Here is a 16,440-nt window from a genome sequence, read left to right on the forward strand (position 1 = left end):
CGCCAGGAATCCGTCTACCCGCAGCTGCCGCAGAGGGGTCGAGGGTTAAGCAAACACGAGGCAGAAGAGCCAGCCTGGGGTGCAGTGGGGCCGCGGCCCTCGCGCCGCAGACACCGGCGGGAAGGCGACGCTGGGGGCGCTCGCTACGGAGCCTCCAGGAGGGAGGGCGCCCCCTCCTCATTCCCAAGCCAGGCCCTCGCCCACTCGGCTGGCCGCCTCTCTCCCCCGCAGCCTCCCAAGTCTCGGCGGAAGCGAACGCAGCCGCTGCCGGAGTCACCCCACTCCTTCTGCAGTCCCCATAGGACCCTCCGTGTACGCCAGCCGCCCCACACGTGTGCTGAGGGCTCGAGGAGGCACGGCTCGCGGTGCGAGTGAAACGGCGCCCCTTTGAGGGAGGGCAGTGCCGGCACGCGTGGCGGCCTCCGCGCTGCGTCTCCTGTCCTCCGGGCTTCCGCGCAGGGCTGCGCACCCCCGCCCCAGTAGGGTTCCGACTGGAGCGGTGGCCTCTGCTCCGGCGTGGGCCGGTGGTTTCCCCAGGCCCGGTGACCTTGGGGGTCAGCGATCCACCCCGCAGGCCCGCGGTTTCCGGAGTCGCGCGGCCAGCCCTTCCTCCCCGCCTCTCCGGCCAAGGCCGCCCAGCCTCGTCGCGCTCAGCCGGCCGGGTCCCGAGCCCGGCGGGGGCGCGGGGGTGAAAGCACCGAGGGCCTCACCCACGTCCTGCGGACACGCGCCCCGCCGGGCCCGCTGTTGGCGCTTCGGCAGCCTGAAACTGCCAAGTCGTCCCTGGGCAAGGTTGGAGGCGAGGCTTTGGGAGGAAGGCGAGGAAAACAAGTGAAACGGGAGGGGCGGGGTGGGGTGACGGCTCATAAATCACCCGGCCCCACCCTCGGGCCTCACCGCAGAGGCGCCCCAGCCCCGCGGGGGATGGAGGGTCACTCGGCCACTCCTGGCTGACCTCTGAGCTCTCCCGGAGCCAGCGCCCCACCCTGGGCTCAGGCCGCGCTAGGACCAGCTCCCGGCCCGGATCGTAAACCACTCGCCCGATTCGGCGGGAAGCCGCCCTTGGACGCAGCGCGCATCCGCCCAAGGGGAAGTTTATTTATAGCTTGTAAACGTAAAGGAAACCAGACCGCGCTGGCTCGCCGCGCTCCGGCTCCTACGCTCCCCACCTGCCCACCAGGGAGGGCGCGGCGGGAGGCGAAGAGGGTGCCTTAGTTCTCTCCCGGCCTCCCCCATCCCCACTGCGCTCCCGGGGAAGAACAGGGTAGGATCCCAAGAGGCGGGCAGGCCTGATAGTCCTCTCTGGGTGCCCATCAGTGCCGCGAAAGCCAGCGAGAGCGGAGGACGGGGCCCGGGCACTGGCGTGGTGAGGGTAGTGGTGGCCGAGCTGTCCTAGTTGGCGAGCTCCAACCGGCAGACCCGGCAGTGCGGCGCGGGATTCCGCAGCTCCCGCTCCGGGCCAGGGGAAGTCCTGGAGAGCCCGGGATGGGGGCGCTCCGGGAGCCTCTCCTTGGAAGGCGGGATGCTTCCCCCGTTCCTCCCGAGCACGTGTCCCCAGCAGAGCCGGCAAGCGCTGCACGCCTGGGGCTGCGATCCGCGGGTGACAGCGGCTGAGAGCGCCCCTCCCTGATCCCCACACCCGCCGTCGCCGCTTCTCCTGGGGAGCTCGAGGCTCCGGGGTGCGCTCGGGGTAGGCCTGGAGAGACGGAGGAAAGGAAAAGTGCCGGGGAGGAAATTAGAGGGAGAAGACATTAAAAAGCCCAGCCCTGAGCCGACGAGCACCAGCCCCTCTCACCCCGGCCCCAGCGGCCTCTCCCAGTCCCAGCAGAGCGCACCCACCCTTGGCCTCGGCCCGGGGGAATTCGTGCTTGTGTGTGCGTGTGCGCGCGCGCGCGTGTGTGTGTGGCGGTCTGTGTGTGCGTGCGCGCGCGCGCGCGCGCCGGGCGGGCAGTTGCGAAACGGGCTCTTGGCTGCAGCGCGGCATAATGGAGGTGGCTGGAACAATGCGCGCTTTGTGCGCGCGGGGAGTTGTTTTCCACCCGCCTCGCCCCCCTCGCTCGGGCCGTATGGCACTTTAATCCCCGCCACGGCTCGGCACAAATGCACTTGTGTCCTGCGGGTCACCGGGGGCCGTGCGGCTGGAACCAACCCCCTCCGACCGCGGACCCCACCGCCGGCTGCCCCATCTCCCGTTCGGCGCGCCCGGCACCGCCACAATTCCCGGCGTAGCCCGGTCAGCCGGCTCGGAAGCTTCCGGGCCCGCGGGCCACTTTTCTTTTTTTTTTTTTCCGTGGAGCCGGCGCGCACACACCCCCCCCCACCTTCGCGAGCTCACACAAAACACACACTCGGGCCGACTGCCCCACACTCGCCGCCCTCCCTCTCCTCGCCTCCATCCCGCCCCCGCCCGTGCTCCGGACTCCTGCGAACAATAGTAAATGTCAACAGATTCCGCGCGGCGAGTGTCTGACTCGGCCGAGATAAGGGTGCGCGGTTGGCCCCGCGCTCCGCGCCGCCGCGGGGGGAACCCGCCCTGACCCGGGCAGGAAAGAGCCGGCTGTGACGAAAGCCATGCCCGACTTGGGGGCGGCTAGGAGGGGAGGCCACCAGTCCCGGCCGGGTGGGGGAGTCTCGCCGAGAGAGACTAGGCCCCGCCCCGCCCCCACCCCGCTGAACCGGGTGCTAATCCGGGGTCGACGAACACTGGGAAAGCGGCCGAGTCGGCGAGGCGCTCGGGCCTGCCTTCAGCTCCCAGGTCCGGTGCCCTGCGGACGCCGGAAAGACGCCGATCCCGGTCGGGACGCAGGCAGTGTTCGCCCTACTGGGAACTTGCACCCGAAAGACGCGGAAAATTCGAGTACCTGTCTCCGGAAACTCATATATATATCATATATAAAAATATATATATATATATAAAAATATATATATATTTTTTTTTTTTTAAGCGCTCCCACGCTTTCACAGGTCGTCCTCCTCGGCCGTCCGCAACCCACCACCCAATCGAGTTAAAATTCGCAAATTGATTCTCACGCGTTGGTATTAATGGTTTGTTCCTCTTAAATTGTTGCCAACTTTGCTAATGGATTATTATTTAAATGATTTCTTTTTTATAAAGTACGTGTTGTTTTATAGATGCGTATTTACTTAAAGAAATCAACTGAATCTATTAACATATTAAAGAGAGAATAAAGCATCGGGGCCGGTGTAATGTACTGTTCAGCCTTACTTTGGGTGCTCGCGAAGATAGGAAAATCTTATTTGTTTAATAATAAGTCACTCATGAATATGCAAATAGCATCGGTGCAGTACCTCACTTCTGTCACTATTAATGAGTTGCAAATTAATGTGACAACAAAAGGAAAATCTATTTAGTGAAGGAACTCGGGTTCCTACCTGGGGAGATCACAAGCCGGCCTGGAACCTGGGTCTCCGGAAAGAGAGGAGCGGGCATGGACGCTTCCTCACCCTGCCTCTTCTTGGAGTCTCCACTATTGTTTGGTCTCAGGGACCTGCTTTGTCAGGAGCCCCTTAAAATTCCTGCCCCAGGCCCAAGGAAGAAAGGCTGCTCCAGGGTAATTAGGGCCAAGTGTGATTAATGGAAATCAGCCCACAGTTTGAAGTAAAGCAGTTGGTGCAGCAGATTTTGGAGGGGGAGTCTCCTCCGCCCAACTCAAAGATTCCCCAAAGCCTTTTTGGCCTCAGTTGCTTTGGGCAGTTAGGATTATACGTACCAAATCAGGCCTCGCAGGCCTGACCACAGGTATTAAGACAGCACCCTATGTGCTTGCATTTTACGAGGTGACTCTGCTGATGGGGAGTCGAAGAGCAGATCAGCTCATTTTCCTGCCGACCTACTTCCCAGAGGTTACAGCCTGCAGTCTGGTTGTCTTCCATTTGAGCCTCGGCTCCTTTCTAGCCTGCACATCATAGCCTGTTTTTATTTCATCGATGGACGCTGGAGAGAATGTTTCTAATCCCCTTTCGTTGGGAAACGTCTCTGAGAAAAAATAAATGCTGAGCTGCCCAGAGCTGTAGGCTAATAGTTCAGGTGCCTGGGTAGTATTTCAAGAAGCCGTTTGACTAAGGGAACCTTCAGGGGAGATGCAAATATTCTGTATCTAATCTGATTGATGGCTACATGGTTATATCGAAATGTAAAAATTCATCAGGCTGTACACTTAGGATTTGTACACTTTACTATGTGTAAGTTATATCCTGTTTTGGTTATCTATTACTGTGTAAAGCCACCTCAAAGCTTAGTGGTGTAAACAATAATCATCATTTATTTTGCCCAAGAATCTGCAGTCGGGGCAGGGCTTGGCAGAGACAGCTCACCTCTGCACCGCCGCCTGGTCAGCTGGGGCAGCTCGACAGCAGCTCCAGGATCCGTTTGCAAGATGGCTCACGCACATGGTTGGCAAGTTGGTGCTGGCTCTGTTTCTCCTCTGTGTGGGCCTCTCCAAAGATCACTTGGGCCTCCTCACAGCATGGTGGCTGGTTGCCAAGAGCGAGCACCCAAGAGAGGGGAAGGGGAAGCTGCCTGGAAGCTAGCAGTGTTCCTGCTGCCATGTTCTATTGGCCCAGAAGCCACAGAGCCCGGATTCCAGGGGGAGAAGGTGTCGGCCCCTCCCTCTTATCCCTCAGTGGGAGGTGAGTCAAAGAATCTTGGAGCTCTGTTTAAAAACTGACACATAACTCATTTTAAACGAAAATAGGCTACGTGCCTTCGTGTTTTGCTCCACGTCTCACTCGTCCCGTGCTGTCCCTTCCGCATCTCTTCCTTCCTCCCAGCCGTCCCCGGGAATTACTCGACATCCCAGTAAGTTTGTGGCTGTGAGTAGAGAAAAGACCGTTTTACCTTTGGGTTTTGGATTGCTATTGATTTGTCAGAGTTCCAGACTTTAAAATCTCGACTTTCACGAGTTTCTAACTTCCGCGTATTAACCTTGTTATTTTTATATGAACTGAAAGCCGTCATTTTCAGAGCTGTCTTTGACAAAGGCTTAATCACGGCAAGGTGACTCGATAAGACAAATTATTCTTTTTGTTTCCAGACTAAATGTTCTTAAACTGTCCCACTCATATAACTTTAGCTAATTTTTCCTAAACGTTTGGGTTTTTTTGGGGGGGGGGGGAGTTTACATTTTTAAAGTAATCTCTACACCCAACACAAGGCCTGAGCTGATGACCTGGAGATCAAGAGTCACGGGCCTCAGGGACTGAGCCAGCCAGCTGCCCCACCTAAACCTCTTAGACTGTAATAGACATATTTATATGTATATATGTATATTTCATTTTTATCTTCTTTTCAAGCATTCAAATGAACGCTTGAATGGACAAACTTATGACCCTAATAAGCAAAACCTCCCTGAGGACTCCAACATTTGTAAATCAAATCAATTAAATTTGTAAATATAGTGAAGCTCCAGTTGTCTTCAACAATTGCCCCTCTGCTTTCCAAGTCAAATCTTAATTCCTTTTACCTGAAAACTGCAAGCTTAAAGTCTGTGATACAATTTCAAGTCGGAATCATAAGGCTTGTCTGTCAGATTCTTTGCTAACTCCCAAGTTTTCACAAACCTTACAGTCAAGTGGCATACGCAGCTTGTTCCTTAACGGAACGCCCACCTATCGCTACGGTACGTTCGATTGATTTCACATGCTCCCTGTTCAATTCTCAACCTTCCCGAGGTTAAGAGGACCCCCTCTGAGGGACGTGTTTTGCCATCTCAAGGGAGTTGAGGTTACCAGGTGTAAGGACAAATTTATGGGTTTGGAATAATCAAGAGATTACTGGCTATTCTTTCACTGGAATGTTGAAGCCCGAGGGGGGTGGGTGGGGTTGTCTGAACCTACTGGGATCCCTGACCCTTTGTCTTTGACCAGGCTATTTTACAACTGAAGAAGGCCCAGATACCTAATAGCGGTGAACACTCCCTGCCTACAAACAAGCAAATAAACTTCTTTCTGAGGGACGGATAACCCCCAACCCCAACCCCAAAAGCCAGTTTTGCATTCATTTGCAAATGCATTTCAATATTCCCTACCTATATGTGTTTCTGTTCTTGGAATCCTCCTCTGAAGGGGTTGGAATATCCTGCCCCTCTCTTCATTTTATTAATGGGTTAAAGAAAATCTTCGACATGGGTTCATTTTATATTTGTTCGAGAGCCTTCTTTTGAGAATCCTCCTTTGACATTGGTCAGCGGTTCCTCGTGCTGTGTGGATGGTATTTGTGGCCAGCTAGCAAGTGGAAGCCGGTATGCAAGCTCTGGGCCCTCCAGATCTCCAGGGCGAATTTGCTTACACCCCAGACAGACCCCCACAGAGCCTTTTTCTAATCCTGTTTATAGTTGCTATGACAACTGGAGCTCCAAGGCCATCCTCTTCAGGTGGAATTATTTTCTTAACCTCAGGTTCCAAGTTGAACATAAATCCCACGCTGCTTCTCTTCTAACCGCTCTGCATTCTCCGCTCTGTCATCTGATTAGAGGAGAGGGAAATACGTAGTCACTGTCCACATTGCCTCAACAGTTGATGGGATCCAGTTAACTTCTTTACCATCTCTGGTGGTTTTTTTAAATACACCCACAAATTCTTTGATTCTCCTCCCTTCAAAAGGTGGTGCCTGATTTTTCCTTCCCATAGTTGTGGGCGGCACTCAGTGACTCACTTCTAATGGCTGGAATGTGGCTGTAGCTGGGACATCCATGAGTGGGATATACAAGGTGTTGTGGCTTCCTCGTTGCTGTCTGGGGGAAGCCAGCGGCCCAGTCTTGCTCACATTCAAGCAGCCCTGTGTCAATGAACTGAGGCCATCTTGGGAATGAACCATCTCAGAAGATTTTCAGCCCCAGCACCGCCCTCAGATGATGGCAGCCCCAACCAACATCTTTTTCCTTTTTTAAGATTTATTTATTTGAGAGAAAGAATGGGTGTGTGCTGGTGTGAGAGTGGGGATGGCGGGGATGTGGGCGCAGAGGGAAAGGGAGAGAAAGAATCTCAAGCAGACTCCCCGCTGAGCTTGAGGCTCACTCTCAGACCCCAAGAGCATGACCTGAGCCAAAGTCAGGATTCGGCCACTTAATCAACTGAGCTACCCAGGCACCACCCCAACAAACATCTTGCCTGCAACCTCGTGAGAGTCCCTGAGCCACAACCATTCAGCCAAGCTGCTCCAGAATTCGTGACCCATGGATACGCTGAGATAATAAATGTTTGTTGTTTTAAGCCGCCAAATTGCAGGGTGGCTTGTTAGGCAGCAATCGATAACTGATACACGAGTCAGTCTTGGCACTGGGATGTAGCTCTGAACCGTTCTGATGACATGAAATGCATTTCTCTTTCACCCAGATGTGCCTCTTCTAACCTCAAAAGAAGACACCCACCCATTTCTCTCAACCTTGAGAGCCATTATCTAAAAGCCATGAGGAATGCAACCTACATCACATTGTGGGGAGTCAAAGAGTGAACTAAATATATAGCAAAATAATGTTTCCGGCAATAACAGAGATGATAAACTAACAGAAGAAGTAAAACAGTTTTTAAATAGTTCTTTGATCACTTTGCAGTTGAAAGTCACATCTTTGTAAGAATTCATTACCCTTTTAACAGAGAGGAACCATGCTCAGAGATAGAGTCAGAATGAAACAAAACACACATTCATACCCGACAAGAAGCCACTAGAAGCGTGAAGAGCAAAACCAGGATGACTAAGTTTTAGAGGAGTGAATCTCCTATAGGTATGCCCCGAAGTGCGATTCAAAGATAAAAGAACTTTTCTATGTGCATGGTATTTTTCAACGACCGAAATGATAAAACATTTGAAGGGTGACCTAAATGACTCAGGTTGCTTCCTGTCCCAGGGACAGGGACTTGGTATGTCACCAAGACTCTCCTCAAAAAGAGTAGGGAAACCATCACATATTCAAATTACTTTGTTCCACTCATTTCTGTGAGCTTAGATGGGAAAAGGGAAGCTGTGCTCACACGTGTGCATGCGTGTGTATTTCATGCTCTTCCACAAAGGATTTGAGCAAATTTATTTTTTTAAAAAAGTAACACACCAATACCAAAGTATAATAAATAGTAAAAAAAACAGAATCTGTGAGAATCTAAAAAAAGAAGGATGAGACAATATGAAGGCCATAGAAACAATACTTTTTTTCTAGCAATTTGTCAGCCTTCGGTATCCAGTCACTTGAACGATGTGTATCGAACAGCTACTATAAGCTAGTCGGCCAGGATATTAAACAATGTAAGACATGGTCCATGGTTAAAGATGCTCCCAATCCAGAAGAGGGAAGCCGGGACACAAAGTATAGTGATGTACCATAAAGGGTTGCAGACATTTCAACAAGTTTTTGTAGGTTACTGGGTATATACGCAACCAGAATTGTGTACCCGTGTTCACCAAAAGGCAGGGTTTGCTGCGGTACTATTGGCAATGGCCCCAAATTGGAAACTACCCAAATGCCCATCAGCAGCAGAACAGAGAAAGAAACCGGTGTCTTTCCACCATAGAATACTATACAGTGGGATCCCTGGGTGGCGCATCGGTTTGGCGCCTGCCTTTGGCCCAGGGCGCGATCCTGGAGACCCAGGATCGAATCCCACATCGGGCTCCCAGTGCATGGAGCCTGCTTCTCCCTCTGCCTGTGTCTCTGCCTCTCTCTCTCTCTCTCTCTCTCTCTCTCTGTGACTATCATGAATAAATAAAAATTAAGAAAAAAGAATACTATACAGCAGTGAAAATAAACGATCCATAATCACACATGGCAATATGGAGGGGGTCTTATAAGCATGATATTGAGTGGGAGAAGCCAGCCGTCAAAAGGCTCATACTGTAGGATTCCACATACCCGAATTTTAAAACTTGCCTTGGGGGGCACCTGGATGACTCAGTGGTTTAGCGCCGCCTTCAGTCCAGGGTGTGATCCTGGAGATCCAGGATCAAGTCCCACGTTGGGCTCCCTGCGTGGAGCCTGCTTCTCCCTTTGCCTGTGCCTCTGCCTCTCTCTCTCTCTCTCTCTCGTGTGTCTCTCATGAATGAATAAATAAAATCTTTAAAATAAAAAAAATAAAAAGAATGAAAATAAAAAATAAAACTCTCCTTGGCAGTTAGAGGTCAGGATAATAGTTACCCTCTAGGAGGAAGGGATAGTGATCAAGAGGAGGCACCAGAGGCACCTCCAAAAGTCCGAGAAGGTTCTGTTCCTTGCTGCCCACACAGTGCGACAAGTCTTTTTAGTTTATGACAATCCACTGAGTGATACACTTATGATACGTGCACTTTTCTGTGGGTGTACTGTCCTTCCATAAAATGTGTGAGAAAAAAAAATACACTCTTCCATAGAATGGGTGGGCCAGTGAGGGAGAAGTGGTTAATTCATCTCAGGGTGGGGAACTTAAGAAATGCTTCCTGGAGAAGGCGTCGGAGGCCTTGCTGGTCTTCACGGATTAGTCCACGTTAGCTTGGGGGTGAATGAGAGAAGGTGTCCCCAGAGAGTGGATATGGAAAAGCAAACCCAGGGAGGCCAGAACTAGCCTGAGCACCCGGGAGTAGTAACGGAAGTGTCACCTAATAATAGTGGCCGGGAGAGAGGGGCCTGCTTCTGGTGTGTTGTTTTTTTTTTTGTTTTGGGGGATTTTTAAAAAGATTTTATTTATTTATTCATGAGAGACAAAGAGAGAGGCAGACACACAGGCAGAGGGAGAAGCTGGTTCCCTGACGGGGCCTGATGAGGGACTCGATTCCAGAAGCCCAGAATCACGCAGATGCTCAACCATTGAGCAACCCAGGCACTCCTCTAGCATGTTTTTTTATCATAGAAATTTGTCTCCCCTTTGCTCACTGGGTAGACTTGGGAGTTGGAGGGGATGGGCGTGCATTTGTGTTCTAGGAAGCCCTCATGAGCAGGGCAGTGAGTGGGTGGCAGCAGACATGACCGAAGCCTAAAAGAACCTTCTGTGTGGTCCAGACCGGGGCACAGGGGCCTGACCCTCTGTGTTCTGGGCATGGAGAGGAGGAGAGAGCACCAAGGAACAGCAAGAGCTGCCATGGAAGAAAAATGAGAAAGAACATCAGAAAGTGAGAAGAATGAAAATGGGTATTTTTAAAGCTTCCGGTAAAACACATTTAAAAATACAGTCTGTTCAGCTGTCTATAAAAAAGCAACTTCACTGAATTCTTAAGAAGAACAGAATCAGTCATCAAAGGGATGCCCCGATTTCTCTCTAAAATAGGGCTTCTTAACTTGAGATCTGCAGCTAGAATTCGGGGGACTTGTGAATTTGGATGGGAAATCTTTATATTGTTCTTTTCATCCATCTTCAGCTGCAAGTTAGCATTTCCTTTGGCCGTGCGTGTAGGTAACAGTTACAGCTGTATGAGTAGCATCTATGACTTGGTCACCAATCAAAATCACAGATATTTTCATATCACATTACAGCTGATGCCAATGTCTCAATACATTGATTACATTCATCACTAATGCAAAATTATGGTATTTGTTAGACCTGCTGCTAGGTCTCGTTATTTAATTCCTAATTAAAGAGGCACATCAATTAGTGGTCTGGTTATCTTTGCTATGTAACAAATTGCCTCCAAATTTAGTGGCTGAAAACAACAAACAACAAACATTTCTTTTGCTCTTGAACCTGCAGTGTGGGCAGGGCTTGGTGGACTGTCTTGTCTCTCTATTCCAGGCAATATCAGGGGACTCAGATGAGATGATCCAAATGATTGGGGCTCCTAGGGCATTTGTACCTCTAGACAGTATCCTAGTGTCTTCATGTCGTGTGTCCAAGTGAGCTCTCCATCACAGCAACCTCTGGTAGTGGGACCCCATACATGGTGGCTCACAGCTCCAAAAAGAGTGCTCCAGGGGGACCTGGGTGGCTCAGTCAGTTAAGCATCTGACTCATGATGGGGGGGTGGTCCTGGGATCAGGTCTTGTTTGGGGCTCCACACTCAGCAAGGAGTCTGCTTCTCCCTCTGCCCCTCCTCCGGCTCATGCTCGAGAGCACGCACGCATGCGCTCTCTCTCTCTCTCACAAAAAAAAAAAAAAAAAGAGGGTGTTCCAGAGAATAAGGAAGAAGCTGCCAGGCTTCTGACCAAGCCTTAGAATTTCCAGAATGTTGAGTGGGCGAAATGGGTGAAGGGGCTCATAAGAAATACACTTCCAGTTATAAAATAAATAAGTCATGGAGATATCATGAACAGCATGGCAACAGTAGTTAGTAACACTGTATTGAATATTCCAAAGTTGCAAGAAAGTAAATCTTAAAAGTTCTCATCACAAGAAAAAAACAGTTTTGTAACTGTATACATGGTGATGGATCTTACCTAGACTTATTATAGTGATCATTTCACAATATATATGTAATATATAAATGTAAAAATATATGTAATATATAATGTAACAAATGGATATGTTATTGTCAGTTGCACCTCAATTAAAAAAAAAAAAAAGGAAGTTCCAGAATGTCCCTTCTGCCATGTTCTGTTGCTCAAGCAAATCTCTTTAAGGTCAGCCTGGTTACAAGGGGCGGAAACATAGACTCCACCTCTCAATGAGGAAAGTGTCAAAGAATTTGTGGTCGCAATGACTATATTACAAATTTGTGGGGTTTGGGGGCAGTTTTAAAGATCTATTTATTTATTTATTTATTTGAGAGAGAGAGAGAAAGAGCTAGCACAAGTTGGGGAAAGACAGAGGGAGAAAATATCTACGTGGACTTGTGCTGAGTGCAGAGCCCAACACAGGGCTTGTTCTAACAACGCTGAGATCATGACCTGAGCTGAAATCAAGAGTCAGACGCTTAACTGACTGAGCCACCCAGGTCTATCCTTAAGCCCAGATTCATTCATTCATCCATCCATCCATTCATCCATCCATCCATCCATCCATCCATCCATCCATCCATCCAGTGGCTGAATCAAATGTCTTATATGGTCAAAAGTAAAATGATCCCATGTTTTCCTAATGAGAAGGTCCCCAAATATCTTTTATGACTACCCCAAACTTGTAGGCCTAGAATATTAGATGTGGGCCAGGGCTGCAGGGCTAAAAGGGCTAGAGTATCACACACTGTTGGTAGGCCTTGCTGCCTCGCTACAGGTGGCCAGAGGCTTCCCTCACTCACCACGTGTGCCTTTTCTTAAGGCAGCTACCAACATGGCAAGCATAGTTCCCCCAGACGTAAGTGCTCTGAGACAGCACAGGAGACAGAGTAACTACATGTCACAGTGCCTTGTGACCTAGCCTCCAGAGTCACACAGCTTTATGTCCCCTTTATTCTTTTATCAAGCCATATTCCCTTCATTCTATTCACTAAAAGCCAGCTACCAGGTCTAGCCCACAGACAAGGAAAAGAGAATTTGGCGTTATCTCTTGAGAGGAGAGGTGTTCAAGAATTTGTAGGCATGGGACGCCTGGTGGCTCAGTGGTTGAATGTGTGCCTCTGGCTCAGGTCATAATCCCGGGGTCTTGGGATTCAGTCCCACATTGGTCTCCCCTCAGGGAGCCCATTTCTCCCTCTGCCTATATCTTTGCCTCTCTCTGTGGGTCTCTCATGAATAAATAAATAAAATCTTAAAAAAGAAAAAAAAAAAACAAGAACTCATTGTCTAACCATTAGGCTCTGTCTTTCTTTCATGCCTTCTTTCTTGGTGCGTTCATGGCCCTCACGATCGACCCACGGACTGTTGCTTTTGAAAGGAAGTCTTAAAGGGCTTATTCACAATAACTTCCAATATTTGTATCATAACCAGGGATGATAACTAAACCTTGGTTAACCTTCTTTGCCTCTGCAATGGACCAAATGTGTCTCTCCCTTCCCCATCCATCGGCAAATTCGATGCTGAAACCTAACCCCAGAGGTGATTAGGAGGTGGGCCTTTGGGTGGTGATTAGGTCCTGAGGGTGGAGCCCTCGTGAAAGGAATTAGTGCCCTCTAAAAGAAGCTTCTGTGAGAGCCCTGTTCCCTTCCACCAGGTGAGGACACAGTAAAGAGATGACTAACGTCTATGAACCAGGAAGCAGGCTCTCACCAGACACCGAGTCTGCCAGCACCTTGATCTTGGACTTGCAGCTTCCAGAACTGTGAGAAATAAGTATCTGTTTATAAGCCATCCAGTCTATGGTATTCTGTTACAACAGCCTGAACTCCCTTCCCTTCTTCCTTCCTTCTGTTTCTTTTTTTAAGATTTTATTTATTTATTCATGAAACACAGAGAGAGAGAGACATAGGCAGAGGGAGAAGCAGGCTCCCCACAGGGAGCCCAATGCAGGACTCTATCCCAGGACCCCCGGATCACCACCTGAGCCAAAGGCAGACACCCAACCGCTGAGCCACCCAGGCATCCGTCCTTCCTTCCTTCCTTCCTTCCTTCCTTCCTTCCTTCCTTCCTTCCTTTTTTTCCTTTTTTACCCTGTAAACCAATTCTGTTAGGTGACCTGTCTAAGCACTGCAAACCAGCATTGATTGAGGCCGTTTTGGGTTAATGGGTCTTCCCCAAACACCACTTTGTTGTTCAAAATAGTCATTGATAGTGTTCTCCAAAGCAAGAGATTTTTGTTAGGATTTAAATATAAGGCAACTGTCACCACACCAGTGGATCGAAAAGTTGTGGACTGTTCACAGAATGGAACACTACATAGCAAGGAAAGTCAACTAACTACAATCACGCATAACCACATAGGCAGATCTCAGAAACTACATGTTGAGCAAAAGAAGCCAAAGAAAAGGATACGCAGAGTATACTTCCATTTATATAAAATATAAAAACCTGGCAGACTAATCTATCATGCTAGGCAACATGCTAGGAGTTATCTATCCCGGGGGAGGGGGTGGGCAACGAGAAGGGGGCAGAATGGGCCTTCTGCGGTGCTGGTCATGTTCTATTTTGTCTGGGTGCTGGTTACATGGGTCTGCTCTCTTTGTGAAAATTCATGTATTCATCAATGTGTACATTTATAATTTATTTTTTTAAGATTTATTTATTTATTTATTCATGATAGACGTAGAGAGAGAGAGAGAGAGGCAGAGACACAGGAGGAGGAAGAAGCAGGCTCCATGCCGGGAGCCCGACGTGGGACTCGATCCCGGGACTCCAGGATCGTGCCCTGGACCAAAGGCAGGCGCTAAACCGCTGAGTCACCCAGGGATCCCCACATTTATAATTTGTATACTTTTTTATATGTTACATTTCAATAAAAACAGTTGAGAGAATGTTGCTTGTGTGGTACTTGAGCAATAGAAACAGAGTAAGGGAGACAATGCTGCCTTCCCAGAGCTTCCAGTCTAGCAGGGTGAAAAGATAATAAACGCACAACCACAGGGGCACCTGGGTGACTCAGTCGATTGAGTGTCTGACTCTTGGTTTGGGCTCAGGTCATGGTCTCAGGGGTGGTGGGATCGAGCCCCACTTCAAGCTCCCTGCTCAGCGAAAAGATTGCTTGAAGATTTTCTCCCTCTAACCTTTTTCCCACCAGGCGTGCATGTGCAAGCATGTGCTCTCTTTTTCTCAGGTAAATAAATCTTTAAACGTACACACAACCACATATGTTTCTGTGTAATCATGTGCATGATCACTAATTTACTTAAAAAGAAATGTGGGGCTTTTGGCTGGTTCAGTGGGGAGAACATGTGACTCTTGATCTTGGGGTTGTGAGTTCAAGCCCCATGTTAGGTATAGAGATTACTTACAAAAAGAAAATCTTTTGAAAAAAGAAAAAAGAAATGTGTGCAGGGCAGAAAAGTTTATAAAGAGGGATAGAGAAGTTGGATACAGTTCCCCTGGAAAAGTAAACTTAAGCTGAGACTTGAAATCCCACCAGAGTGTGGGACGCCTGGGTGGCTCAGCGGTTGAGCGTCTGCCTTTGGCCCAAGTCGTGATCCTGGGGTCCTGGGATTGAGTCCCACATCGGGCTCTCCACAGGGAGCCTACTTCTCCCTCTGCTTATGTCTCTGCCTCTTTCTCTGTATCTCTCATAAATAGATTTAAAAAAAAAGAAAGAAATTCCACCAGAGTGAGGGTAGAAGGGAGCAAGTATTTCCAGGTAGAGGGAATGCATGTGTGAAGGGAGAAAAGGCGGAGGGGCAGGAGGAGTGAAGAGAAGCAAGAGCTGGACTATACAGGTCTTAGGGTCCACTAGTCTGTCAAAACCATAGAAAGTTCTAGAAAATCGAGAGCAGGAGTGACTCGATGGGATTTGCCTCTGAAAAAAACTCTCAGGAAGCAAGGTGGATGGAGAAGGAAGGAGACAGAAGGAGGGAGGAGCCATACAGGTGGCCAGAAGGACACAGAGTGGAGGTGTTTAGGAGGGCAGTACAGTTGGTTATCAGTTAGAACGATTGTGAGCAGGAGAGGACGACCCCCTGGTTTATGGGATGCACAGCCGGGAGGGTGGTGCAGTCATTCATCAGACAGGGAGCCCTGGCGGAGGAGCCCTTGAGGAAGTACTATCATGAGGTCGATGTTGAACAGTTTTGAGTTTGAGATACCCGTGAAAATAATAGCAAGCCTTACAGCAGCTGGCATGTCTTCAGCACGGAATCCATTCATCATGCTAAGCATTGGCCTAAGCCATTTACTTATATGATCTCATTTAATCCTTCAGGCAACCCTAGGCATCATTCTTACTCTAAACTACAGAGGAGGCAATGGATTTGAACTCAGACCTGGGTTGAAATGCAGATTTAACCATATTCTGTTTGCTTCCCGCCCCACCCCCCTCCCCCGACTATTCATTCATTTTTTTTTTTTTGAGTAATGTAACAATGTTAGTAGTTTCAGGTGTACAACATAGTGATTCAACTTTTTTTTTTAAGATTTATTTATTTATTCATGAGAGACACAGACTGAGAGAGAGAGGCAGAGACATAGGCTGAGGGAGAAGCAGGCTCCTCTTGGGGAGCCCGATGTGGGACTCGATCCTGGATCCTGGGATCACAACCTGAGCCCAAGGCAGGCACCCAACAGCCAAGCCACCCAGGCGTCCCTAGTGATTCAACTTCTATGTTATGTTATGCTCGCCACAAGTGTAGCTACCACATAAAACAAAATGGAACGCTTCACGAATTTGCAAATTTGTCTCATCCTTGAGCAGGGGCCATGCTAATCTTTGTATTGTTCTAATTTTAGGATACGTGCCGCCAAAGTGAGCACTCTGCTACTATTCTTTCTTTTTTAAAAAAATATTTTATTTATTTATTTGACAGAGAGAGAGAGAGAGCGCGCGAGAGCGTGCGTGAGCACAAGTAGGGGGAGGGGCAGAGGGAGAGGGAGAAGCAGTCTCCCAGTTGAGTGGGGAGCCCAATGTGAGGCTGGATCCCAGGACCCCGGGATCATGACCTGAGCCAAAGGCAGATGCTTAACCGACTGAGCCACCCAGGTGCCCCCTCTGCTACTCATTCTAAAGGTAAACTGCTGT

General features: G+C 49.3%; 1 non-coding gene across 1 annotated transcript; it reads right to left on the bottom strand.

Annotated features, from left to right (window-relative positions):
* Positions 1-16,065: 16,065 nt before the first annotated feature.
* On the bottom strand, positions 16,066-16,175 carry LOC119878140. Its single transcript, XR_005386608.1, has one exon. It is a non-coding gene; the product is annotated as a U6 spliceosomal RNA (small nuclear RNA).
* Positions 16,176-16,440: the final 265 nt, after the last annotated feature.

This window comes from Canis lupus, chromosome X, assembly GCF_011100685.1.
Source record: "Canis lupus familiaris isolate Mischka breed German Shepherd chromosome X, alternate assembly UU_Cfam_GSD_1.0, whole genome shotgun sequence".
In the NCBI taxonomy this organism is placed as follows: domain Eukaryota; kingdom Metazoa; phylum Chordata; class Mammalia; order Carnivora; family Canidae; genus Canis; species Canis lupus.